Source organism: Eublepharis macularius, chromosome 3 (genome assembly GCF_028583425.1).
Source record: "Eublepharis macularius isolate TG4126 chromosome 3, MPM_Emac_v1.0, whole genome shotgun sequence".
Taxonomy (NCBI): Eukaryota; Metazoa; Chordata; class Lepidosauria; order Squamata; family Eublepharidae; genus Eublepharis; species Eublepharis macularius.
In genome coordinates, this window is record NC_072792.1 from 138726859 (window position 1) to 138751879 (window position 25021).

Here is a 25021-nt window from a genome sequence, read left to right on the forward strand (position 1 = left end):
TCTGGACAAAGAAGCTAATCTTTGGCTGACCTTATTACAGACATTACATATATATTTTTGTATGAAGACCATTGCAGACTGTACCGCAGAAGGCTTCAAGTATATGTATGTCTTAGCTTAGGACATATGTATTATGAGAAGGCATATGAAAACCTATATTTTTGCAGTTCTTTGATCTTTGTTACTTCTTAGTTTATGACTTAATGGAGATTTGGATTATTTCATCCATCATTATTAGGACTCCTACCAGCTGCTTCTGAAACTCTGTAAGTGGAATATTCCACCGTCACATAGTAGATAATTTTCATACATTTGATTTATGTAATCAAATCTTTTCCCCCTTCTGAATCCTTTTTCTGTTCACATTTCTGGATTCTACTTATTACATCATTGGGCCAGGCCACATACTTACAAGAAAAGGCTTTCTGTGTTTTGGAGCAGGAGTATGAATGATTCAGTGCCTCGCCCCACTGCCCACTTATAGTCTTTTCCCCATCAAAAAGGAAGAAAGAGAGAGAGATTACACAAATGTACATGCATTTCTCATCTAACATCAGGTTGTACATATGGTGAGAATGTATAAATATTCATGCTTCTTCACCATGAATACAGAAGAACCATTTTGTTAAGTGCGTAACAATAATCTTGTGGCTTCAGTGTGACTGATGTGGCCGACATAAGGAAGTTTCTAAGATATCACTCTTGGAAAAGTAAATACTGTTAATAAGTTCTTTTTATTAGCTACACAGAAACTGTATTCTTAATAAATTCTCAAAACAGCTTCATAGTTGTTTTAAAAATGGACAGAATATTCTTTCTGATTTTGAATGTTCCCATCACAGTTTTATCCACTGTAGGTTAGTCTCAATAGAAAGAACAATTGTTTTGCATTTGTATAAAGCTTTCAGTATTGAAAATGCTTCATGTACATTCTCAGCTAAATTCTGAGTAGTCTATTGACAGCGATGAACCAGTAGTGATGGTGGATGAATAGTCTGAAAAAGTAGCATTTGTATGGCTTTTGATAGTAATATGCTACAAACAGCGGTCTCATTTCAGCACAATTCTCCCCTCTCTTTGAATTTACAGCACAACAGGTTATATGAGTTTGTCTTAAAATCAGATAAACAAACTTATGATCAAACATTTTCAACATACTCAAGGATTTCTTTGTTATTTACTATCCAAAGAAATATTTGGAATTCTCCAAATACTGATGTTACCTAACAGCAAGTGCCAGTGTGTTATCCGAAACAACTGGCAAGTTTCTAAGGGTCGTTGAAGTGTAACCTACAAATTGTCTCCTTAAAACATACTTAAAAGGCCTGTTGAGATGCAATTATGATTCTGGGTGATGGGTCAATCCCACATTGACCCCATTCTCTGGCTATTCATACACACTTGAAAATGCTGTCAGCCATCTGCAGCATGTGTCTTGCTCATTGGGACATGTGGTTTTAGTGATAGTTATGGCTGTATTACAGATGCCTATAATCAGAATGGCTTAACATCAAGTTGTCCATAACGAAGAATGTGCTAGAAATAATTACTCAGAATATGGCTTGAAGATGATGCTACTATTTTAGGAGAACTTTTGACAAGATACCTAGCTTGAGAATAAGGCTTTTGAAGCTATATGATGTAAATTATGTTCTGCTTTGGGAAAGGAGGTTGTGTGTGTTGAATTTGGCTCAGTATTTGTTTGAGATTTCTTAAAATCTTACCTTAATTTATGGAATGCAATAGAGGAAGAAGACTTGCTTTGAATAAAGAAGTCTTCCCCCTCTTTCTGTTTGTTGGTGTTTGTATTAGTCAGTCAGTCAGATTTATTTACAGTTAAAAACTAGTACAGACTTGTAAAAAACATAAGTGAGTATCATACACAAAATACACCACTTTATAAAAATAATTATATAAATATTTAATTATATAAAAACTTGGCAATATACATACAAAAGTGTGGGCTTTCAGGGTTAGAAATAAAAACAGATGTTACTTTGCACATTCCCTGCGGATTCTACAAGCCGTGGCTAAAAATCTGGCACTAGCCAATGTGATCTGGGGGTCAGCACCTAACAGGAGCTTATTCGTTTGCTCAGTGTCAGGGAGGCTCGAAAGCTTCTTCAATGCAGGTTGGATATGTTTTATACGTATTTCATGGTAGAATTTACAAGCAAGCATGATGAGCTCAATTGTTTCTACTTTCCCTGCCTTGCATGGACAAACTCGCTCAGCCATCGGGACCTTCTTATAACGGCCTTCAAGTACTGCAGATGGGAATGTATTACATCGGGCTAATGAGAAAGCCCTACGGTGGGACGGGGTGTTTGTATTATAAGCTGCTTTATATCCTTCATGGAGAATATTATGATAAAAAGAATAAAATAAATAAGTAAATAAAGTACTACAATTTCAATGGAACTGCTGAAGCTGATGAAGGAGCTATATAGTCCAGCATTATTTTTATAACTATGACCAGTCCAATGCTTCTGGTTAGCCCATGATCCATGGAGAAAGTTAATAGTGCTCCCCCGTTGCTTATCCTAGTGTCTAGGGGTGTAAAATTCGGGTTTCGGAAACCCGAAAGAAACCCGAAACAAACTTGTTTCAGGTTGTTTCGGGTTATCCGAAACGTTTTGGGAAACCTGAAACGTTTCGGGTTATCAGAAACAAAATAACCCGAAACGTTTCGGGTTGTTTCGGGTTTTTCAATGGGAAAATGCCTCCGTCTTCCCAGACGCCTGGGGGAGGCATTTTCCCACTGAATCAAGCCAAAATTGGTGGGGACCTTCCTCTAACTCCTCTCTAACAACCCCCCAAGTTTGAGACCGATTGGACTTTGGGGGGCCATTTTATGGCCCCCCAAACCAGGTCCCCCTATCCTCGCATAAGAAAGGGAAGGGTGAGCATATTGCATATGCATGCAAAATGCCCCCCAGCCCTCAGGGGCCCTTCTCCCATCTTTCCTCCCACCCCCCACTAAGGCACAGCCTGCTCCCACTTGGGGGGGGCATTTCATGGCCTCCCCAAGTAGGTGCTCTTTTCTCTACTACTTACAGCTGGGGGAGGCTTGTCTTGCCAGGGGTGGCATTTTGCATGCAGGGCATGATAGCAGTGTACTACACAAAATAATACAACCCACTTCACCGTTTTTGACAGCAATTGTGTTTTGGTGATTCTCTGATGTGAAGTGATGTGAAGTGAGTTGTGTTATTTTTGTGTAGTACACTGCTTTCATGCCCTGTTGTGCCTTCCTTCTGTGTAACCTAAAGCAGTTAAAGAAATAAAGTGCTTTTGACAGCAATTTTTTGGGGTTATTCTTTAATGTGAAGTGATTTGTGTTATTTTTGTGTAAGATACTGCTGCCATGCCCTTTGGTGTGCCCCCCTGCTATGTAACCTAAAGCAGTTAAAGAAATAAAGTGCTTTTGACAGCAATTTTTTGGGGTTATTCTTTAATGTGAAGTGAGTTGTGTTATTTTTGTGTAAGATACTGCTGCCATGCCCTTTGGTGTGCCCCCCTGCTGTGTAACCTAAAGGTGTTCAAGAAATAAAGTGTTTTTGACAGGAATTGTGTTTTTGTGATTCTCTGGTGTTAAGTGAGTTGTGTTAATTTTTCTGTGTGGGGGACTGCTGGTGTAATGTGTCATAATGCTTTGCCTACTTGTACTTTGTTTTTGTGATTCTCTGATGTTAAGTGAGTTGTGTTATTTTTGTGAGGTGGAATGCTGGAATGCCCTTTGGTGCCCCCCCTGCTGTGTAACCTAAAGCTGTTCAAGAAATAAAGTGTTTTTGACAGGAATTGTGCTTTTGTGATTCTTTGGTGTTAAGTGAGTTGTGTTAATTTTTCTGTGTGGGGGACTGCTGGTGTAATGTGTCATAATGCTTTGCCTACTTGTACTTTGAAAGGGAGAAAATAATTTTTTAAAAACTTTATTTTGTGTTGTTCGTGTTTTATTCTTTGTTGTGCAGTTGGTCCCCATCATAGGGAACAATGGGGCTGGCTGGCCAGCCATCTCTGTAGGTGGTGGGGGAATTTGAGGGAGGGTGTCTGTGGTTCAGGTGCTCTTTCACAGGGACCAGCTGGCACTCAGAAGTGTGCCCACCATTGTGGCACCCCTGGGCTGTGCAGAATTGCCCAGGGAAAGAGAGTTTAGAAGTTCCCAGCATAGGGAACAAAGGGAGAGGGCTGGCCTTTGCCAGCCTGTTCCTGGGGTTATGGGTGTGGGGCTGCTGGGGGTGGATTTGGGTCTGTGAGGGGCTAATGTGGGGATTTGGGTCTGTGTGTGGCAGCTGGGGGGGGAATTGGGTTTGTGCGGGGCTGTAAGGGGTGGACTTTGGGGGCTGAGAGCACCTACTTGGGGAGGCCATGAAATGCCCCCCCAAGTGGGAGCAGGCTGAGCCTTGGTGGGGGGTGGGAGTAGAGGTGGGAGAAGGGCCCCTGAGGGTTGGGGGGCATTTTGCATGCAAAATGCCACCCCTGGCAAGACAAGACTCCCCCAGCTGTAAGTAGTAGAGAAAAGAGCACCTACTTGGGGAGGCCATGAAATGCCCCCCCCCCAAGTGGGAGCAGGCTGTGCCTTGGTGGGGGGTGGGAGGAAGGGTGGGAGAAGGGCCCCTGAGGGTTGGGGGGCATTTTGCATGCAAAATGCCACCCCTGGCAAGACAAGACTCCCCCAGCTGTAAGTAGTAGAGAAAAGAGCACCTACTTGGGGAGGCCATGAAATGCCCCCCCTCCAAGTGGGAGCAGGCTGTGCCTTGGTGGGGGGTGGGAGGAAGGGTGGGAGAAGGGCCCCAGAGGGTTGGGGGGGTGCATGCAAAATGCCACCCCTGGCAAAGGAAGCCTGCCTCTTCATTTTTTCCCCATAAGAAATAATGAAGAAGAAGATGAGCAGCAGCAAGCTAACAATATGCTCACCCTTCCCTTTCTTATGCGAGGATAGGGGGACCTGGTTTGGGGGCCCATAACATGGTCCCCCAAAGTCCAATCGGTCTCATTCTTGGGGGGCTGTTAGAGAGGAGTTAGGGGAAGGTCCCCACCAATTGTGGCTTGATTCCATGGGAAAATGCCTCCCCCAGGCGTCTGGGAAGACGGAGGCATTTTCCCATTGAAAACCCCCGAAAGAAACCCGAAACAACCCGAAACAAACCCGAAACACTAAACCCGAAACGGCTAGCCGTTTCGGGTTTTGCTGTTTCCGAAACAGATTTTTTGTTTCGGGTAAACCCGAAACAAGAAACACGAAACAGAGTGCCTTTGCACACCCCTACTAGTGTCTGGTCTGAATATAGAATTTCCAGCTTCCTATCATCATTAACAGACATATCCCCCATGTATATGTCTAAATGTATTGAAAGCCACTCAACCTAGTGGCTTTTTTTGTCTACCCTTAACCTAATTCCAGTCAGTTTCATTAGCACTGGGTCCAGACTAAATTTCCCACTAACAAAAAGGGGCAATAATTGCCACCAATTTCCCCTTCCTGATATAGACCTCCTACATGCCTCTCATGTTGGGCCTTCCCCCCAGGAGCAACATTCCAGAGAGAGCAGTTTGCTTGGAGAGGAGAGGGGACATCCTGTTCCACTGGCAAAAGTGCCTTGTGTGAATAGAAAAATTAGTATAGATCCAACTGTAAGTGTCCCCCAAGTTCTAGTGATTTGAAAGGCAGGGAAACAACAGACTGAGCAAGAATCTTTGCAGTCACAAAAAAACCCTCAGAGCCTCTCTTCCAATTCTTTTCATGACTTGGAGAAACTTCTGGAATGGTCTGTCATATAGTGTGAAGAAGTGAGGTCAGAAAAAGAAACTGGCCCAAGGTAGTGCTTAGATGATTTCATTTTCCATATTGGTAAAAATTGTTATTTGGATAATTAAATATAAAGAAGATGCTACACTTAATGATATTAAATGATCCCAAAATGAAATCTGAGCTGAACCAGAAGGACATATTTGGCGGGGAGGCGGGGGGAGAATTACACTTTCAAAACAGTAACAGTGCATTCATTTCATTCCTTGGTGTAGTAATTTCAAAGATAGTATATTTATTCTTATCTCATTTTTCCTTCTGCACTTTACTAGACAGACATCTGTGAAAGAAATAGAATATTTGTGTGACATACCAAATGACACAAATGATCCAGTTTAGCAGAAATGAAGAGAACTGTGAATCCTTTTATTATAATTTATTACTATAATTGGTTCAGTTACAGCTGCAGGATTTCTTTTAACGGTTCAAAGCTAGTTGACAGAGCAAAATAAAATTTAGGTCTTTGAGGGAGAGTTCCTTTTATGCCTCTGTGCTCAATGAAAGCCTTTTTACACATAGATTTTATTTTGTACTCTGGCCCTTTATATTACTTTTTAAAAAATTCCTATTTCTTGTGAGTGGTTTGATTTTCACATACAGGTTGATTTACTTTGTCTTATTTACTTCACCTGATATGATCCCATCAAAAGAAAGTGTGGCATTGATTGGAGTTAATGTGGTTCATTAGTGTCTGCTTAGCCACGGAGTGCAATAGAATTAGAATTTCTATATTCAAACTCAGAGTGTTCATCCACTGAATTAACAAACAAACAAAAAGCCACTCTGTAATGATTCCAAGTAAATGTGTGCATGTGTCTTTAAATGCTTGATTTGAGCAAGGTGAAGAGTGGGGGTGAGAGAGGGAAGAGTGAGTGATGTGATTGGTTGATGACTGAGAGTGTGGGCGGAGTGAATGCAGTTTAGACTGACAGTGCAGGGAGAAAGGTTTTAGTCAGAAGAAAGCAGGCTAGCTGTGTGCTGCCTGAGTATACTGAAGTGTTTATGACAGAAATATAACCTGTGTGGAACCTGAACTGAGCATGTTTGTGAAAGGACACTCAGTCAGGGAAAGAGAGGCCAGCTGTGTGCTGCCTGAGCAGGTTTAATATTTCTGTGAATAGCAGTCAGAGGAAAGCAGGCTAGCTGTGTGCTGCCTATATTTGAAGTATTTGTAAGAGAACTATTGAGTCTAGTGAAGGAGGCTGTGTGTGAAGCCTTAAAAGAGATCTGTGTGAATGAGTTTATAGGAAGTAACTTTAAGAACTAAGAACTACTTTTATGAAACCAATACGCTTCTTGAAAAATAAACATTTATTTTGTTTTGTTATATCCCAGTGTAGCTGTCATTGCTATATCCCATTCATATCCTCAGGGCCATATAGAACCATGAAGGAGCCTGACGCTTAAACACGTTACCAAAGGGGAAATTTGAATAAAATATTTTGGAATAATATATTCCTGGTGGCAGCAAACTACCTAGAGGGTGTAAGGGGAAGATTAAAAGAAAAATCTACCCCAAAGAAAGTACAGGTCATAACACACCCATATTTTGCTGAAGAAAGTGGAACAACTTAAGAGGTTGATCTGTAATTTGAAAAATTATATACATTGAAAGTATTGGAACTCTAAATTTTAGTGATGACCTAAACTACATTGTTTAATGAGGAGATCATTTGTATCCAGAGTATAGACAGCAGGTTTTTTTAAGTTACATTTTTTGGGCTACCATTTACCCCAAGTAGTAGATACGTACCTTGATGGGTATTTCCCCCCCTGAGAAGCAGAATAGTCTCTCCCTTTCTTCTGTTTGTCAGTTAATGCTATATTATATCACAAAGGCAGATTGGCTAGTCCAGATTAGAATCTAAAAGATGAGAAAAGAAATGCTTCAGAGAAAAAACATTGAAAGAAGTGGCATTTTACTAAGGAAGTGGATTAATCAACCAGGAAAACAAAACAGCAATAATACATTTCTGCAGGTCTTTCTGTGAAAATCTTTAACAAGGCAAAACAGTGGAGTAACTATGCCATTTCTAAAGTGAGCTTTCTGACTTGAAAGAATAATGACTTAAGAGTTTGTTGATCAGAGTTAGCCAGGTGGGCATGTGTGAGGAATCACTTGAGCATGGGGTGGGGTGGGGTGAGGAACTGGAAGTTTATTCCTCCTTTTATTAAAATTGCACAAAACTACTGATATCTGCAGTAGCTTCCTAGTCACCAGACTTTGGTAGCAGCAGTTCTCCTATCCCTAACTTGAAAATTACAGTGCAGGGAAGAGGGTATGGAGGGGAGGAGTATTGAAAATTGATTTATCTGGGCTTTAGCACAGATGGCTTCAGGAAGCCCTCCAAGGATCCGGATTCAAATGGGTCTAGGGCTGAAGACTGACCATGAGAGAAACCTCATGCAAGGTTTCTTTAAGGAATGGAACTAGAGTGGTTGATAACAAAACCACACATAGCAAGTTAGCCCTGCCCAGAATTAGTCAGCATTGGCAGTTGCTCCAGCAACCCCAGCACTGAGGGTGAATCAAAGCCCCAGCTAGGGAAGTACTGAGAGGTTGAACAGCAGCAAGTAATCCTAAGAAGCAATCTTGTAATCAGGAAACACATCATGGTGCCCATGGGCATTACATAGGGGCTCACTTGCCTACGTAATAGGTTAGAAGGCCATGAATCTTAGATTTATTGAATGTATCACATGTTCTAAGTAAGCCAGTGTTCCCCAAACTTCTGAATTGAACTTCTCTCTGATATTTATTTTGGAGTAGTGAAGAACTGTTTGCCCATAGAAGACCACTCCCCTTTTGTTTCCCAGAGTCACAGTTACTGGCATGGAGAGTAGTTAATACATTATTCTTATTCTTTATTGCTGTTTCCATGACCAAATTCATAAACAGCAAACCTTTTTCTTGGCATGCCTTTTCATAGGGCTGGCATCAGCATACCCTGAGATGGGGCAGCTGCCGGGGCCCAGGTCTTATGCTGCTACCTCCCTTATCCTACCTTCTCCTTGTAAGTGCTCCACCACCCATGTTCCTGGCCACCCCAGCAGCTTTGGGGAAGGGTATACAAGTGGTACACAGTAGCAACACTCCTGGCAGCCATTGAAAAGGCACTCCTAGCCACACACATCACATCATTTAGTGCTGCAAACTAAAGGGCATGCAAGCTGTGCATGTCGCTGTGAGGGCAGCTGATGAGAGTACTCATTGGGAAAGGCAGGTCGGGGCATGCGAGTGGATGGGAGAGAAGCAAGGTGTGAGGTGGGGGCACATAATAGTGGGAAGAGACAGGCACCTAGCCACTCTCTGCCTGGTGATTGCCAACACCTGTAAACCACCCTGCCTTCTAAATAGGCAGGTAATGCTGAGATATCTCTGCATTAGAAGTGATTAAATGATCCAATCTATATCTGATGTAGAACTGTGACAGGATTACATGCCCCCCCCCCCCCAGCAGAGGCTGGTTGAAAGAAGACAGAGCTACAGCAATGAACCGTATAGGGGTGGCAGCTCCTCTGTGGCTAGATTTTTTGGAGCTAGGAATGTAGTTAACGGTCCTTTTCATTTGTGTTGATTTTATATATTGTCATTGTGAACCTTTTTATTTCCCCCATATCTATTGCTTGTGTTTCCTGGGTTTCATTTACACCATTTTTATAGCATTTTATGGCATTTTTATGTCATATGCCATTTAAGTGCCACTTAAGTGCCAAAATAATGTTGCAAATGCATTAATTTTAACAGGAGAAAAACTGACACAAGGAAATAGGTACCAAGAGCATAAGATTAATTCATAAAGCAGAAAACAAATCAGACTGGGAGTTTTGAGTTGAAGTGGCAAGGCTGAGAGAATCAGCAACTCTGCTACTTCGGTCTTGTAGGAGATTTTAATCATTTGGTTAATGTAATGCTCTTGGTACAACAGTCTGCTCTGACACACAACTTGGGAGCCATTGGCTAGAGTTTTGCTATGATAATAGTAGGGAGAGAGCCTCATTTAAACCAACTGCATTTGATGGAAGGAATGTGTCATCTTATGTTCAACTTTCATTTTACACATTCTACAGACACTGCAGTGTTAAATTCGGTTGCTAAGCTAATTCTGTATTTAGGAATAGATATTACAGGGTGAAAGTAACTAAAGTGTCCTGTATACTGAAGTAGATTATGAAATGTAATAAAGGTCTTCAAATTAGGGCTGTCAAACAGTTCAAGTTTTTTTATTTTGACTAATCTCCTAGTTTTTAATTAATGAATTGATTAAGTGTAAATCCATCTGAAACCGTGTTTCAGAACTTCATAAATACCATAGAAAGGCCAATATAGTGTGATGAATTAGAGTGCAGCAATTTGGCCAATTGCTTGTGTCTATGACATCTAATAGTACTATTCTAAGTTCATATCAAAAGACTCAAGGGGGCTGCTGAAGAATAACTAGCTTGTGCCAACACAGACAGGTAATTGCTTGGCTTCAGAATTCTTTGGCAGCAGCTTTAGCCAGGAAATTGATTTTTTTTCTTTCAAGATGGAAAGTGAGTTTCTAATTTGTTTTCGCTCTTTCCACAAGGGAGAAACCCATCTGTCCAACAGTGATATGTTCTACCAAACCAGGTCCCAAGAATCTCTGTGAAAATAGCACATCACCTTTGGGATAAACATGTCACTTGCTACTAGACAAAGAAACACATTATTTATTGGGGAATGAAACATTTGTGTCTTGGGCCTGCAAAATGATTTTTCTGTAATTAAACATATGGACACCTTATTTATTTACAGGACTACTCAAATGTTTAAGCCCATTACAAGAAAGTGTTAATTTCTTAGATTAAGCCTGATACATTTTTACCACTTGTTGCATTCAAGAAGGTTTATAGGATGGTTTTATATCATAGGGCATTTGCTGAAGAGTAAACTTTTTGCCAGATTTGGCTAGACATGGGCACGAACCACAAAAAACCCCAAACCATGCAGTTCATGGTTCGTGGGGTTTCCATGAACCAGGAACCACGAACTTCCACGAACTGGGGCAAGTTCATGAACCAGTTTGTGGTTTGTGGGGTTTAAATGCCCCTTTTTGGCTGCTTAGCAGTGGCAGGCAAAGGGGCATTTGATTGTTTAAAGGGCCCTTTTCTGCCGCTTGTAAGCAGCTGGTCCCTTTAAACTATCAGCTGGCAGGTGGAAGGGGCGATTCCCCCCCTTGCAAGTGGCAGGGCCCTTTATAATGCCCAAACCCCACTAACCCCACCCCCCACCCCCCCACCCCCCATCCCAGCCCCACACTTACCTTGTCTCATGGCTCTGGTGTTCTTTGCTGCCCTGCGACCCGCAGCCTCCTCCCCCTCCTCATGCGAGGGACAGAATGGCTGTTGTCAGCCTCTTCCTCCACTGTGTAGGCCTGCAGAACAGTGGAGGAGGCTGAAAACGTCCTTCCCACCCCTCAAATGGCCACCATGGCAGCTATTTGAGGGGCAAGAAGGCCATTTTTGGCCTCCTTCGCTACCCTGCGGGCCCACAGAGCAACGGAAGAGGCCGAAAACAGTCTTCCTACCCCTCAAATGGCCACTGCAGCAGCTGCAGATCCCCCCCTGCCGCCTGCAAGCTGATACTTTAAGTACCTGCTGCTTGCAAGTGGCAGGAAAAGTTTAAATGGCCATTTCCTCAGGGAAATGGCCATTTAAACTGCCCCTTTCCCTGCCATTTTGCAGCAGCAGGAAAAGGGGTATTGCCATTTAATACAAACCAAACGGAACCAGTAGTTCCATGGAAGTTTGTGGAAACGAGCATCCATGAACCCACTGGTTTGCAACCCATGAACCGAGCTGGTTCATGGGTTTTTTTGGTTCATATTCTGGTTCGTGCCCATCTCTAGATTTGGCTACTTTTTAAAACCTGAGCGGGATTTTTTATATCATTAATCAAATGTTATGTTGCTTTTGTGTCTTTCCTACTTCTTGTTGTATGTTAATTACCTCAATTCTAAGGAGATGAGATATAAACATTTTAATTAATAAATAAATGCTATATATAGAATTCTTGTCACAGAAAGCCAGTGTGGTGCAGAAGTTATAGTGTTGGACTACTGGAAACCCTACTATGGGTTTATTTATGTATTTATTATTTACTTGACTTTTACCCTAGCTTTCTTTCCAATAGAGACCCCAAGCTGCGTACATCATTTTTCTATCCTGTTTTATCCTCACAACAACTCTGTAAGGTTAGTTAGGGTGAGACTATGTGACTGGCCCAAGGTCACCGATTGAGTTTCCATGGCAAAGTAGGGATTTGTACCTGGGTCTCCCAGCTCCTATTCCAACATACCAATCACAACACCACACTTGTTCAAATCCCTACTCTGCCATGTAGATCACCGGGATTTGTTCCATGCAATTCAAATATGCCACAATAGAAAAGAGCAAGAGTCCAGTATGAGCTTTCGTAAGCCACAGCTCATTATCTGAAGGAGTTAGCTGTTGCTCACAAAAGCTCATACCATATCACAAATTTTGTTAATCTTATAGGTTCTACTGGACTCTTGCTATTTTCTACTGCTACAGACAGACTAACATGGCTACCCACCTTGAAATATGACACAATTACTATAATTTATACATACAGTTAATAGCAGTGATTCTAAATACGTCAACAATCTGCTGTTCTCCTGTTCTTTCCCCATTATACTGTTTCCCCCCAGAAAATGGTTTTTGGTGATTTCCCTGCAATTTTTAAACCATGCAGCAACAGTTACTGTAGTTGGCAATATACAAACACACCTTTTAAAAACAAAATTATGGGCCCTATAGCACCACAATGAATTAGTGGCATTTCTCCTGCATGGCTTCTGTGGGAAAAATCTGAATTTGAGAAAGAGCTTCAAGTTTTTATCCAGAGTTATCTGAAACTGGGGTGCAGCCTTATTAGGAGGGAGAATTGCAGAATCAGTAAAGCTGGTGTTGATGTCTGAAATATGTGTAACAAAATCAAAAAGAGTCCAGTAGCACCTTTAAGACTAACCAATTTTATTTTAGCATAAGCTAAAATAAATAAAATAAATAAAATAAGCTAAAATAAATAAATATTTTAGCATATGCTAAAATAAAATTGGTTAGTCTTAAAGGTGCTACTGGACTCTTTTTGATTTTGCTACCACAGACTAACACGGCTAACTTCTCTGCATCTATGAAATATGTGTGAACATTTCTGAGCAACTTCTGGTTGTGACAGTTTCAAAATTTCTCTAAGCCATATTGGACAAACAGAATGTATTTCAAAGCCTTTTGTCAACCAATGTTACCAAATAATTAGAAATGGAATATTTTTATTTGGCGGATAAGTCAAAGAATTCTATTCAGCACATAACCACACTCAGAAGAAACTGCTTCTTTAAAAGTCAAAAAGAGTCCAATAGCACCTTTAAGACTAACCAACTTTACTGTAGCATAAGCTTTCAAGAATCACAGTTCTCTATGTCAGATGAGACACATCTGATGAAGAGAACTGTGATTCCTGAAAGCTTATGCTACAGTAAAGTTGGTTAGTCTTAAAGGTGCTACTGGACTCTTCGATTTTGCTGCTACAGACTAACACGGCTAACTGCTCTGCTTCTTTAAAAGTGAAACCATGTCAGTCGTTTCAGTGAATTAAAAACAACAAACAAAAGATTGAAGAAATGTAGATTAGATCTGCAAAAAATGAATCATGTTTGCAAGTTTGGAAAAAGTGGCTTAAATTATTTGTGTTATCTTAATGAAAAATGAAATTGCCATGAGCTTTTCTTCCAGCTTTATGGGATATTCATTTCCTGAAAGGATGACAAACAGATTTAGAACACACACAACAGAAGCACAGTAACATTTCAAACATATTTTCTCAAGTTCCACATTCCTGAGCTTTCTCCTCTTCCTTTCAAACTCTCCCTTATATGAGGGATTACTAAGGGTCAACTACTCCTTTACATACTCAGGTCCAAAATGTGATTATTTTTTGAAGGACATGCATCTGCTGTACGACCCAGCCTGTTTATTCCCCCAATGCCTGTTGACAGGTTACATAATGTGATACCTTTGTTCTCAGTGTTTTCTCCCCCCATTGTGAGTGGTCAAAGAAACACTAACAGTACTATCCTAAGAAAATTATACCCTTCTAAGTCCATTGACATCAGTGGGCTTAGAAAGCTGTAACGGTGCTTTAGAATGACACTGTGGATGCTATGACATGTTTTTGTATACATACATTTCACATCAGATATGAAAGCAATAGTTTATTTATTTATAATCTACCTTGCTCACTGAGACTCAAGGCAGATTACACAGTATAGATCAATACAATTTAACATTTAAAAACAATGCAATAGAGTATGGATTGCATAAATCTAAATACAAGCATAATCTGATATAGAACTGAAAAACCAGACTGAAACAAAGTATAAATCAATTTTGCAGAAAGCCAGGAAAGTGGGGACCTCCTAACACCATCTGACACACCATTCCATAATGTGCGGGGCCATAACAGGGAATTCATTTATTTGGGCAGTTGTTGGTTTTGCCCATTTACAGGGTGGCACCTGCAGAAGGCCCTGGTAAGATGAGCAAAGCTGCCATGGACGAATATAAGGATGGAGAGAGGCAGTCCTGTAGATATTAGGCACCAAGGCCATGAAGGGCTTTGTGTGTGATAGCCAATACCCTGAACTGAGCCTGGTAACTGATGGGTAGTCAATGGAGTGACTGTAGAATTCTTGGTGCTAGTTCCTTTAAACTACATACGAAGAGGTTCTCCCTCCATTGTGTGGGGAAAAAAAGAAATGAGTTACTTCACATCTGATGCAGAATCTATATCTTTAATGCTTAGGTAAGTGTATTGAAGCAGAAACAGTAAAAAGACAGAATCAGACCCGAGGCTGTTTGTATGTTTGCAAAGGAAAAAAACGAGCAATTTTGCAATCAATAAAACCTTTTACATATAACACAATGTTTTAAGTTGTAATTGGTTCTTGGTGTGTCTAGGGACTGTGGATCAATTTTTATATGAACAGTGGTTTATTTTACCTGGTTTTTATATGCTTTCCTGGCGTTGCTGTGCATGTACATGGTAAAAATACATCCACCCTGCAGATATGTTAGATATTCATAAAAGACATCTATGGGGCAATCCTAAGCACATTTACAGCTGTCTAAGCCCATTGACTTCAGTGTATTTAGAAAGGTGTAACTCTGTTTATGATTGCATTATTTAATGCTTTTAGTTTTATCTACTGTCTTGGTTACTCTTCCAGCTCATTTTTGATCTGACCTGTTTTTTCAATTTCCAAAGGTCCAGCATTGCATATATTTGTGTGACATCTGCCTTTCTCAAACTGAGCAGAAATGGATGTATAGGTTTTGATTTTTTGTAAAATAAATAAAATGGGTTGTGGAAGGAGTAAAGTGCCATTTCTAAGAGTTCAGAAAACAAGTGAGAGAAAGCAGGAAAAGCTTGGACTTTGTATTTTTGAACATTGGCTAACATTCTTTAACTAGAGTCCCTGGGGACCCAGAATAGCAGGTGTTTCTGGGCTTTGGTGAATATTAACAGCAAAACCTTACTGGTGAATTCCAGTGCAACTGCCACTTTTCAAAAGGTAATATTCAAAATCTTGTTCCTGCCCCATGAGATGTGGGGTGGGAAAGTGATTAGTTCCTATAATGAGGGGTGGCAAGGCATTTATCATTGCTACTAAAGAGTGCCTCTCCTGTTTCTTTTTGCCTCTCTGGTATCATGAAAATTAAGAGTTGCTGCTGGGCCTGCTGCTTTGAGGTGAAGCCATGGATGTTGGTTCCATGTGTTCATTCAGCATGGTTTTCTGGTTTATCATAAATCATTTTAAAGCACATTCTATAAATACTAGGTCATTTGCTGTAGCAGTAGGAAGGTTTCTGACAAAGCCCAGTAAAGATTATTATTGCAAGTAGAATAATAATGGGGGGAAAACCCATTACAAAGGCCTTTTTAAGATTGTTGCTAAAGTCAGCATGTGTTAGGTAGGTAGTGAATAGTTGTAGAACTATAGGGAGCTCCATTCCCTTTCCGCATATGAATAAGAAATAGTAATAATTTTTCCCATATTCAAGGGCCTGAGAGACATTTCTAGACTATTATATAAGGCAAACTCTGCAATTAAGCTCTACTTCAAAATTTACATATTTGGGCATATTATTTCCTTTTCCAATTACTACCCTTTTCAGTGCTGACCAACATCATCGCCTTTCTATGAGTTATGCTTGGTTAAAACATTCACATGTAACAGCTCACATCAGCCTTGTGTTGCAGGATGATGATTCTATAGAATTTAATTGCATTGCATACCTTTTAGATACTTTCCAAATCCCTGATTTATGGACTACTTTATCTTGTACAACTCTCTTCAAAAGACTATGTAAACATACTTTCGTATGAAAAGTTTATAAAGTGATCTCAGGAATTCCTAAAATGGACTAACTCGAAGGCTCAAACTACACATTATGGTACACATGAGTCTGACCCATGGATGCCACTATCATTGTAGAGCAGAATTCGGGTCATTTCCCACAGTGCAGTGGAACCAGGAGCTCTTGTTTAGCCCCTGCACCTTTTCAAATGATAAAACAGCTGGGGATGGGGTGCTGTTTCAAACTTGAAAAGTTGCATGGGTCTCATCACACTATGGGCCTTGCAGCATTTTTAAATTGTCAGAGTCCGGCTTTAAAATGGTGGCAGTGTCCACAGGTTGTCCATACCTAATTTGGCCCTAAGTTATCGCACGTTCTGGGTCAAACCTCCTGCAAAATCTATAACTTACCAGCCACTTCCACAAGCACCTCTTTTTCTAGAAGCTGTTCATTAGCAGAAATGAAGAAAAACAGCAAGGAAAAGGACTCATTTATCATGAGCTGAAGCTTTGATCTTGCCAAAATCCTATATGAAGTAATCAGCGATGCTGAATAGGGAATCACATATTTTCTTTCACCCAAAGGGGAAAAAAAGAAAAAAAAGAAGGATCGGTTTCCAAACCTACTAGTACATTTCTGAAATTTGATATGGAAGAAAATAGCATTACTTTTTTGGGTGAAAGTCAAATCTTTGTTAGAGATGTGACGTAAAGTTCACTGATACCAAATATCTCTAGCTTCAAGGAGTATAACATGAACCAAAGACATTCTTTAATTTTATTTCGATTTTTTCAGCATGGCTAATCATAAAGACACTTAGTGGAACAGAGTCATAGGATCCAGCCTGCTGTATTTTATTGTGCTTTGGAATATGTGCAAAAGTATGGTAAAATAGTTATCTGTAATCAACCATGATCCAAACATTCCAAGACACACTGGTCTCTTCTAATTTGGGCACAATCAAGGTTGCCTTACAATAGAACAGTTGAGTACTTGTTCTTCATATTTGTTGCAACGTGGAGGTAACCGTTGAACACCTCACTGTTCTATTGTTCTTTTCTTCCATTTCCTTTTATTTGATGGATAATCACAGGCAAAGCAAACCACAGAAGCACATCCTGAAAGCCTAGAATTTAGAACAGGGGCCTGAAACACATTGTGCCTGTGGTCTTTCTCCCTTAGCAGAAGAGAGTCATCAGAACCAACTTTATGGAGAAGAATTACAGGAACTGATCCATTGGGTAAAAACTTGAAGTGGTTCATATCAATAATCAATTACGTTAGTTTAAATCAACAAAACATAATAAAAATCCATTAAAATCCAAACAAAACATACAACATAATGCAAAATACATAAAACCACACTAATACCGACCCTGGACTATATTTAAATGAAGGGGATCTTCTGACTCTTCTGGGGGAAACAGTGATGGTCTTATTCTCTTGCCCTTTCTTGGTAGCATGCTACCGTATAAGTTTTCAATGCAAATCAAGATACCAACCTGCATGCTGTATACAATTTTTTTTGCATTGTATGTTTTGACTATCTACTGTTAGAAATGATGCATCTGGAGTGTGTTTATTATTTACTTAATCACTTTGTCTTTTTCTCTCTCCAAATAAGAATTGCAATGTAGTTCACAACAGTCAATACAAATGTAAACAATAACTATAAATCAATAAAGCAATTCTCATAACAAAACTAAAACATCAATATATTAAGTTCCTATTAAGATGAAACAGATTAAAAACAGCAACACATTAACAGTCATAAGAAGCAATAAAACAACGTTCCTTACAGGATAAAACTAAGTAAAGCAATCATCATAAAGACAAAAATATACCAGTCAAAAGGGCGTTCTTGTCTCTAACCACTATTCAATTTTTAAGGGTATGTATGGTGTCATTGGTGGTCCTGCTGTTAAGATTAGGGATGGGCATAATGGAGCAAACAAGCAAAAAATACACCTGGGAAATGGTGGTTCAGCTTGTTAAAGAGGGTTTCTGAGAAAGCAAGTTATAATGGCACACTCACTCCAAAAAGTTTGTGTGTTTCATTTTGGTTTGTACCTCATAGCAGCATTTGCAGGCACTGAGCTCACACAGCAGCATTTTCTTTTCTTTAACAACTCACCAATCGGATCCCATGGGGAGAGAGACCCTACATTATTAGTTAACTCTGTTGGAGGGAAGGGGAAATGTGTGCAATGTGTATGGATGCATCTTTTCCCCCATTGCTACTGGGCAATGGCATTGTCTCTTTGCCAACAGGGTCCTCACAATGGAAAACCCATCCCCACCTATCAGCTTTGGAAATGTTTGGAAGGGAACTGTGCAAACTTTAATCATAGGCTGTAATCTGAAAGACATTTCCCTGGAAGTAATTGTTGGATAACATGGGACTTCAATCTGAGTAGACTTGTTTAGGGGGGAGCATCTTGGTTTGTTTTGCAGTGCTACATAGTCACTGGTCTGTATCCCCCCACCCCCAATCAGGACACTCTGTGAGGAAAAGTGATGCTGGGGGATGCCACTGGATTATTTGATCAATCAAACTTGATAAAAGCCCTGGAAGACTTCAATTAGACACTGCAATTCTGAAGATACTCCCCTGGGAGTAAGCACAAGGAAATATGGCAGCAAAGGTAATCAAAAGATCAAAGAAGAACAGGATTTCATTGACAAGTCTTCAGACCCTGCAAAAGGATGGGGAGAGTGGTGAAAGGGACAATAAAACAGAATATTTTCCTAATGAACCTCCTCAGAGATCAACAGCATGAACCAGAAGGCACAGAGCAAGATGGGACTCAATGCCACAGAAGTTGAGAAATTGATTCCTTCCTCCCTCCCCCCTCCCTCCCTTCCTTCACCATATATACCCTGCTTTCCTCCCACAGTGGAGAGGGGAAAGGGAAGAGAAGGGAAGAGGAAGGGAAGAGAAGTGAAAGAAACTCCACAAGTTAAGGTGTAACAGGTACTTAGCACACTTTTTCAGCAGTTGATGGAATATAACCAGGCTGGCAGCATGTATGACATGTAGTTGCAGACTGCAAAATACAGGCTGCTAAGGGACAAGAACACTGTTTCATACCAAGTGCCATCACTTTTGAACAATCCTAGGCTTAAAGATCAGATGCTCAGCTACAAGTCTTGTTCAGTTGGCACAGATGTTTCCTTTCCTATGAAATTGCACAATTGGGTTAGGACAGTTGAGTACATAATATAGATTATTTTTATTCAAATTTTGTTTTTACTTGACACCTTCTGAACACTAGTAAAAATCTTTCTGATTTGCTGCAACATCTACTATAGCTATTCTTTTATGCAGATCATTAGGATAAGGCTTAGCAAGGTGACGAGCTGCAAATAATTGCACTGACAAAAGATAGAAAATAGTTATCTTACTGCTTAAGGAAACGACTCATTGTGATGCAACAGCTCTGAAAAGCAGGCCCATTTTGTTATTTTTTATTTCAGATGAAAGGGAAGCTTTCTAATGCTGTCCAGATGATTTTGCCTTTCCAAAAGCACTCACTATAGCATGAGTGGATTCTTAACCAAAGGAAATAGAAAATAGTTTTTAGAAAATTTATAGTATGAACACAATTGGAAAAGGATACAGTAAGTAAATGAACATGAGAGACAGAAAAGAAAATTATATGGCTTTGTATTTGTTTTATCTCGATTATAGCTAAGTCTGGTAATAATGCCCTCTTATGGATACTGTACATATAACATTGATATGAAAAAGTTGCATTTTTTGCCCAAGGAAATGAGAAGGTAAAATAATGACCATATTGAATTATGGAAGCAGGAAAGCAGTGTCTGGAATCTGGCTTCAGATTGTGCCATGAGAATTAATGATTCAAAGGAGTTACATTTCTACATTTATATCATTTTAATAGGTTACACATTTGACCCGAGAGAGCTAAAGGCATGAGTCATAGAGCAGAATACCTGAAGGAACAATCTAGTTCATGAATCAAGAGGAAAAAATGTAATTTAGGATAAGAATGGTAAGGCTTAAGCAGACTCATATATACATTTCTGAGGCAGTATGCTTAACAGCCGGCATTTTACTACCTTAGCTACCTGTGGGGAAGTGTTTGTCTGAAATCGCACTCACATGAAAATTGCAGAAATTTCCTTCCCAGGGAAAGAGTTGGGAGATCAGCCTTTTCTTTGGGACAGAATATTCCTGATTTTTTCACATGAGGCCAATTTCAAACCAATGCCTTACTGACTTCTAAAGGTTTCATCCCATGTGAAAACCTAACTGCTGGTATAGTAGACCCTCTCCTTTCAGTCTCCCCACTGTGAGCAGATTTTCATGCCAAAATTCAGTTTGTTTGCTTTGACTGAGCAGCCCCAAGTTGCGTGTTAATATTTGTGGTTTTGAAAGTCCATTTGTCCAACCCTGGCACACAGATATAATTTTGGCCTTTTAGCCTGACCCAGGAACTGGAGGGGGGGGTGGAAGCAGGAGTCCTCTTCCTTTTTGTTGTAAATGGCATTAGAGACTGTATAATATTCAAAAAGAAATAATTTTATTTAACAAGCAGGGAATGAGTAAGTGTAATCAGGGGATGGAAATGTGAATGCAAAATTTTGTTGGCATTACAGAATACACTAGTTGTAACAGGCAAAATAGTATCCTTGATACTTATTTTCATATATTCTTGGTTTCTAACAGTGAGAAGTGTTTTACTTAGTAATTTAATTACAGCAACAATGTTTCTTCAGAAAGTTTCCCATGTCAGTTCAGGTTTTTTGGAGTTAGTCACTTTCCTTGTGCCCCTAACTCACTCCTTTCTTGAACCTAGAGGTTATTTCTATCTCCTGAGTGGTCTAAAACCATTTCCCCTTCACAACAGACCTGGGGTCCTCCTTAGAGCCAACCCCTCCTTTGAAACTGGGTAGGAATTAATTGTCTTTTCCTCAGAAGATATAACCCCTCTTCTTTGGGGCTTAAAAGGGAGTCCAAACCAATCACTCTCACCAAAACACCCGCCCCCCCCCCGCCAGTTCTCTGGTTTCTATATAAAGCATGCTTCAGCTTATGCTGAAACTTAGACTTTGAGTTTGTAGCTAGAAGTCTTCCTCAGGACAGTAATACTACAGTTAAGGCAAAAGAGTCTTATCTGTTCACTCTAAAGTTGAACCTGTCTGAAATTTCTTATCAGACTCCCTGACTCCAACTCCCCTCAGAAACCGAATGTCTTCAGACTGGTTCTAACTGATCAATCAGAGAAGAGGGAGCAGCCTGTCAGTCAAGCTCTCCATTCTAGGGAATAGTTAATCCTTCTCCTCCCTGCTCTCTGATTTTGCTGCAGTTGGGAAACCTGCTGTTGAGTGCCATCCTTTTGCATGTGACTCCAAAGTCTATCAAAAGTAGCATTCTGTTTTCAACTTTAGCCAGGAAGATGAATCTGGGAAGTTGACAGACAGGTTCTCTAACACTGCAAAGAAGCAGAAGGCTGGATTCTTTTCTCCCACCTCCTCTGAAAAATTTATTGGTTTTACCACCAATATCTGATAGATGATTGATCCCATTTCCAGATGTTGCATTCTGCTTCTATGCTGAGATTGCTTAACTTGACCACAGTATTTCTCATTTGAAAGATTTCCCCCCTACTTCTATGATTTTTACAATTAAAATAGTATCGAATGCATAATTTTCTCCCTCACACAATGAAGAGATTTGTTTCCATCATAGTAGTTACTAGGTTTGATTATTTTAAGTAAGGAACAACCGAACCCCTTCTTCCTATCTATTTTGTAATGTGTTTTGAACAGGTGCTTTGTTGTGAGTTTAAAAATCAGTTTTGACAGACATACCAGCAATGTCAATAACATAGACTTACACTTCTAAAAGAGTGATATATTTAATGATTTCACGTAACATCTGTACAAATGACTCTGGTGTGATTGTTCAATAAACAAATATTTTCCATGAGATTTTGAGTCAGAAAATCAAGAGGACAATACAGTTCATATTGCAACGGGAACATTTCTTATGCTGCCAGGGTGACCCACACCAGGTAAGTTATCACTTACTAATTGATCATTCAGAGTTGCCAACTCATGCCTCTGAAATTCCTGGAGATTTGGGGGCAACACCTGTGGAGAGGAGAATTTGGAGAGATATGTCACCTAGAATTAATGGTATACTGTAGAATTTGCCCTCTGAAATGGCCATTTTCTCCAGTGGAAGTGAGCTCTGTAGTCTGGAGATAATTCCAGGAGAACTCCAGTCTTCACATGGAGGTTGGCAATACTATGATCATTAGTTTTTACTCAAAATATCACAGGACTGGGAAGGGGGTAGGTGAAACAGCCTATAGATGTTTATCTTTAGAAACAGGTCATTTGACATATTGAATGTGCATGGCCCTGGGGTTATCAGAAATTCCTGGGTCAGTTCCCTCAACAGTCCTCTGCTAAGGATTTCTTTTGGATTTCTGGTCCCTACTGATTCTCAGTGAAACCCTGCAATGCAAGTTTGCTTTTCTCTTACATGAATCAAGGCCTTGCACCTATATTGCCAGCAATGTTTTTTTTTCATTTTACATATCCCTATTCCTTAATCCAAACATAACCCATATTTTAATGGGTTTCTGCACCAATAGATAACTATGATATGTAAATGTAAATTTTATGTGTGATATATAGACATGGGCACGAATGTGAAAAAAACCCCAAACAGGCTGTCCACGAACAACATTGCCATCCACAAACAACGAACAACGAACATTGATGAACATGATGCTGTCATAGATCCAGAGGAGTTAGCTGTGTTAGTCTGTAGTAGCAAAATCAAAAAGAGTCCAGTAGCACCTTTAAGACTAACCAATTTTATTGTAGCATAAGCTTTCGAGAATCAAGTTCTGATGAAGAGAACTTGATTCTCGAAAGCTTATGCTACAATAAAATTGGTTAGTCTTAAAGGTGCTACTGGACTCTTTTTGATGATGCTGTCATGAACATGTTCATTGTTCATTGTTCATGGGGGCCTGCAGCCCCCACCCACCCCACCTCCAACCCCCCACTTAGCCCCCCTCCCCTCTAATCCACTTACCTGGCCCTTTAAAGATCCCTTCAAACTGTCAGCTGGCAGGTGGCAGGGGGATTCCACCCTGCTGCCTGCCAGCTGATAGTTTAAAGGGCCCTGCCCTGCCAAGTGGCAGTGCCCTTTAAACAATGTCAGCCCCCCCCCCCCCCGCTGCACTGCTGGGCTGCTCCTGCCCCATGAGAGCAACGTGGGGAGATAGTCCCTGTCCTGCTCACAGCCAGCAGGGCTGGCGCCCCGGGGCTGCTCCTGCCCTGTGCGAGTGGGGCAGGGAGATTCTCCCTGTCCCACTTGCACCCAGCAGGGCTAGTGCCCCGGGGCTGCTCCTGCCCCATACGAGCAGGGCAGGGAGATTCTCCCTGTCCCCCTCGCACCTGGCAGGGCCGGCACCCTGGGGCTTTCCTGCCCCATGCAAGTGAGTCAGGGATTTTCTCCCTGTTCCACTCACACCCAGCAGGGTCAGTGCCCCAGGCAGGGATTTTCTCCCTGTCCCGCTCGCACCTGGCAGGGGCAGCGCCCCGGGGCTGCTCCTGCCCTGTCCCGCTCGCACCTGGCAGAGGCAGCACCCCAGGGCTGCTCCTGCCCTGTGCGAGTGGGGCAGGGAGCTTCTCCCTGTCCTGCTCGCACATGGCAGGGCTGGCACCCCGGGGCTACTCCTGCCCCATGCAAGCAGGGCAGGGAGATTCTTCCTGTCCCACTTGCACCCAGCTGGTGCCCTGGGGCTGCTCCTGCCCCATGCAAGTGGGGCAGGGAGATTTTCCCTGTCCCTCTTGCACTGGGCAGAAGCCATGCGGCGCAGGCTCTTCCTGCGGCGCATGGCTTAAGGGGGGGGAGATTATCCCCATTCCTCTCACACCAGGAAAGCAGCAGCTGGCACTCAGCTGCTCGTATGAAAAGCCCCCAATGAGCAGTTGATTCAGGGGTTTAAATGCCCCTTTCCTTGCCGCTGAGAAGCAGCACAGAAACAGGCATTTAAACTACTCTTTGATTCCGGATTTCCAGGGCAACAGTGCTGTGGGAACAGGATCTTGTGAGTGACAATGCAGCTATGATGATGAGGCTGTCTGCAAGAGGGTGTCTAATAACTAGAGATGCACTTGAACCGGAAAAAACAAACAAACAAGATGTTAATTGTTTGTTGCCATCCATGAACAGGGATTCACGAACATCAACAGATATGGTTGTTGGGGGTTTTCCGGGCTGTATTGCCGTGGTCTTGGCATTGTAGTTCCTGACGTTTCGCCAGCAGCTGTGGCTGGCATCTTCAGAGGTGTAGCACCAAAAGACAGAGATCTCTCAGTGTCAGGAACTACAATGCCAAGACCACGGCAATACAGCCCGGAAAACCCCCAACAACCATCGTTCTCCGGCCGTGAAAGCCTTCGACAATACATCAACAGATATGTCATGTTCTCGAACATGTTTGTAGTTGGAGATTCGTGGGAGCCAGAATGGCCCCCTTGGGACTTAGCTGAACTTGAGCTGGGGAAAGGAGAGTCCATGGGTCTCCCCCTTTCATGACATGCTCTCTTCACTGTGGCAAAAACTGGACTGTCAGTTGGAAGCTACTTTGAGGGGTTACAAACTGACCTTCCCAATGTCCAATACCCACCAACGTTGTAGGGGACACAGTCTTCACTGTCCTCTGAAGACTTACCAAGTTTCAGAGAGATTGGACTCTAGGAAAGCCATGATCCATGGGTCCCTCCCTTTCCTGTCATTTTCTTTTCACAATG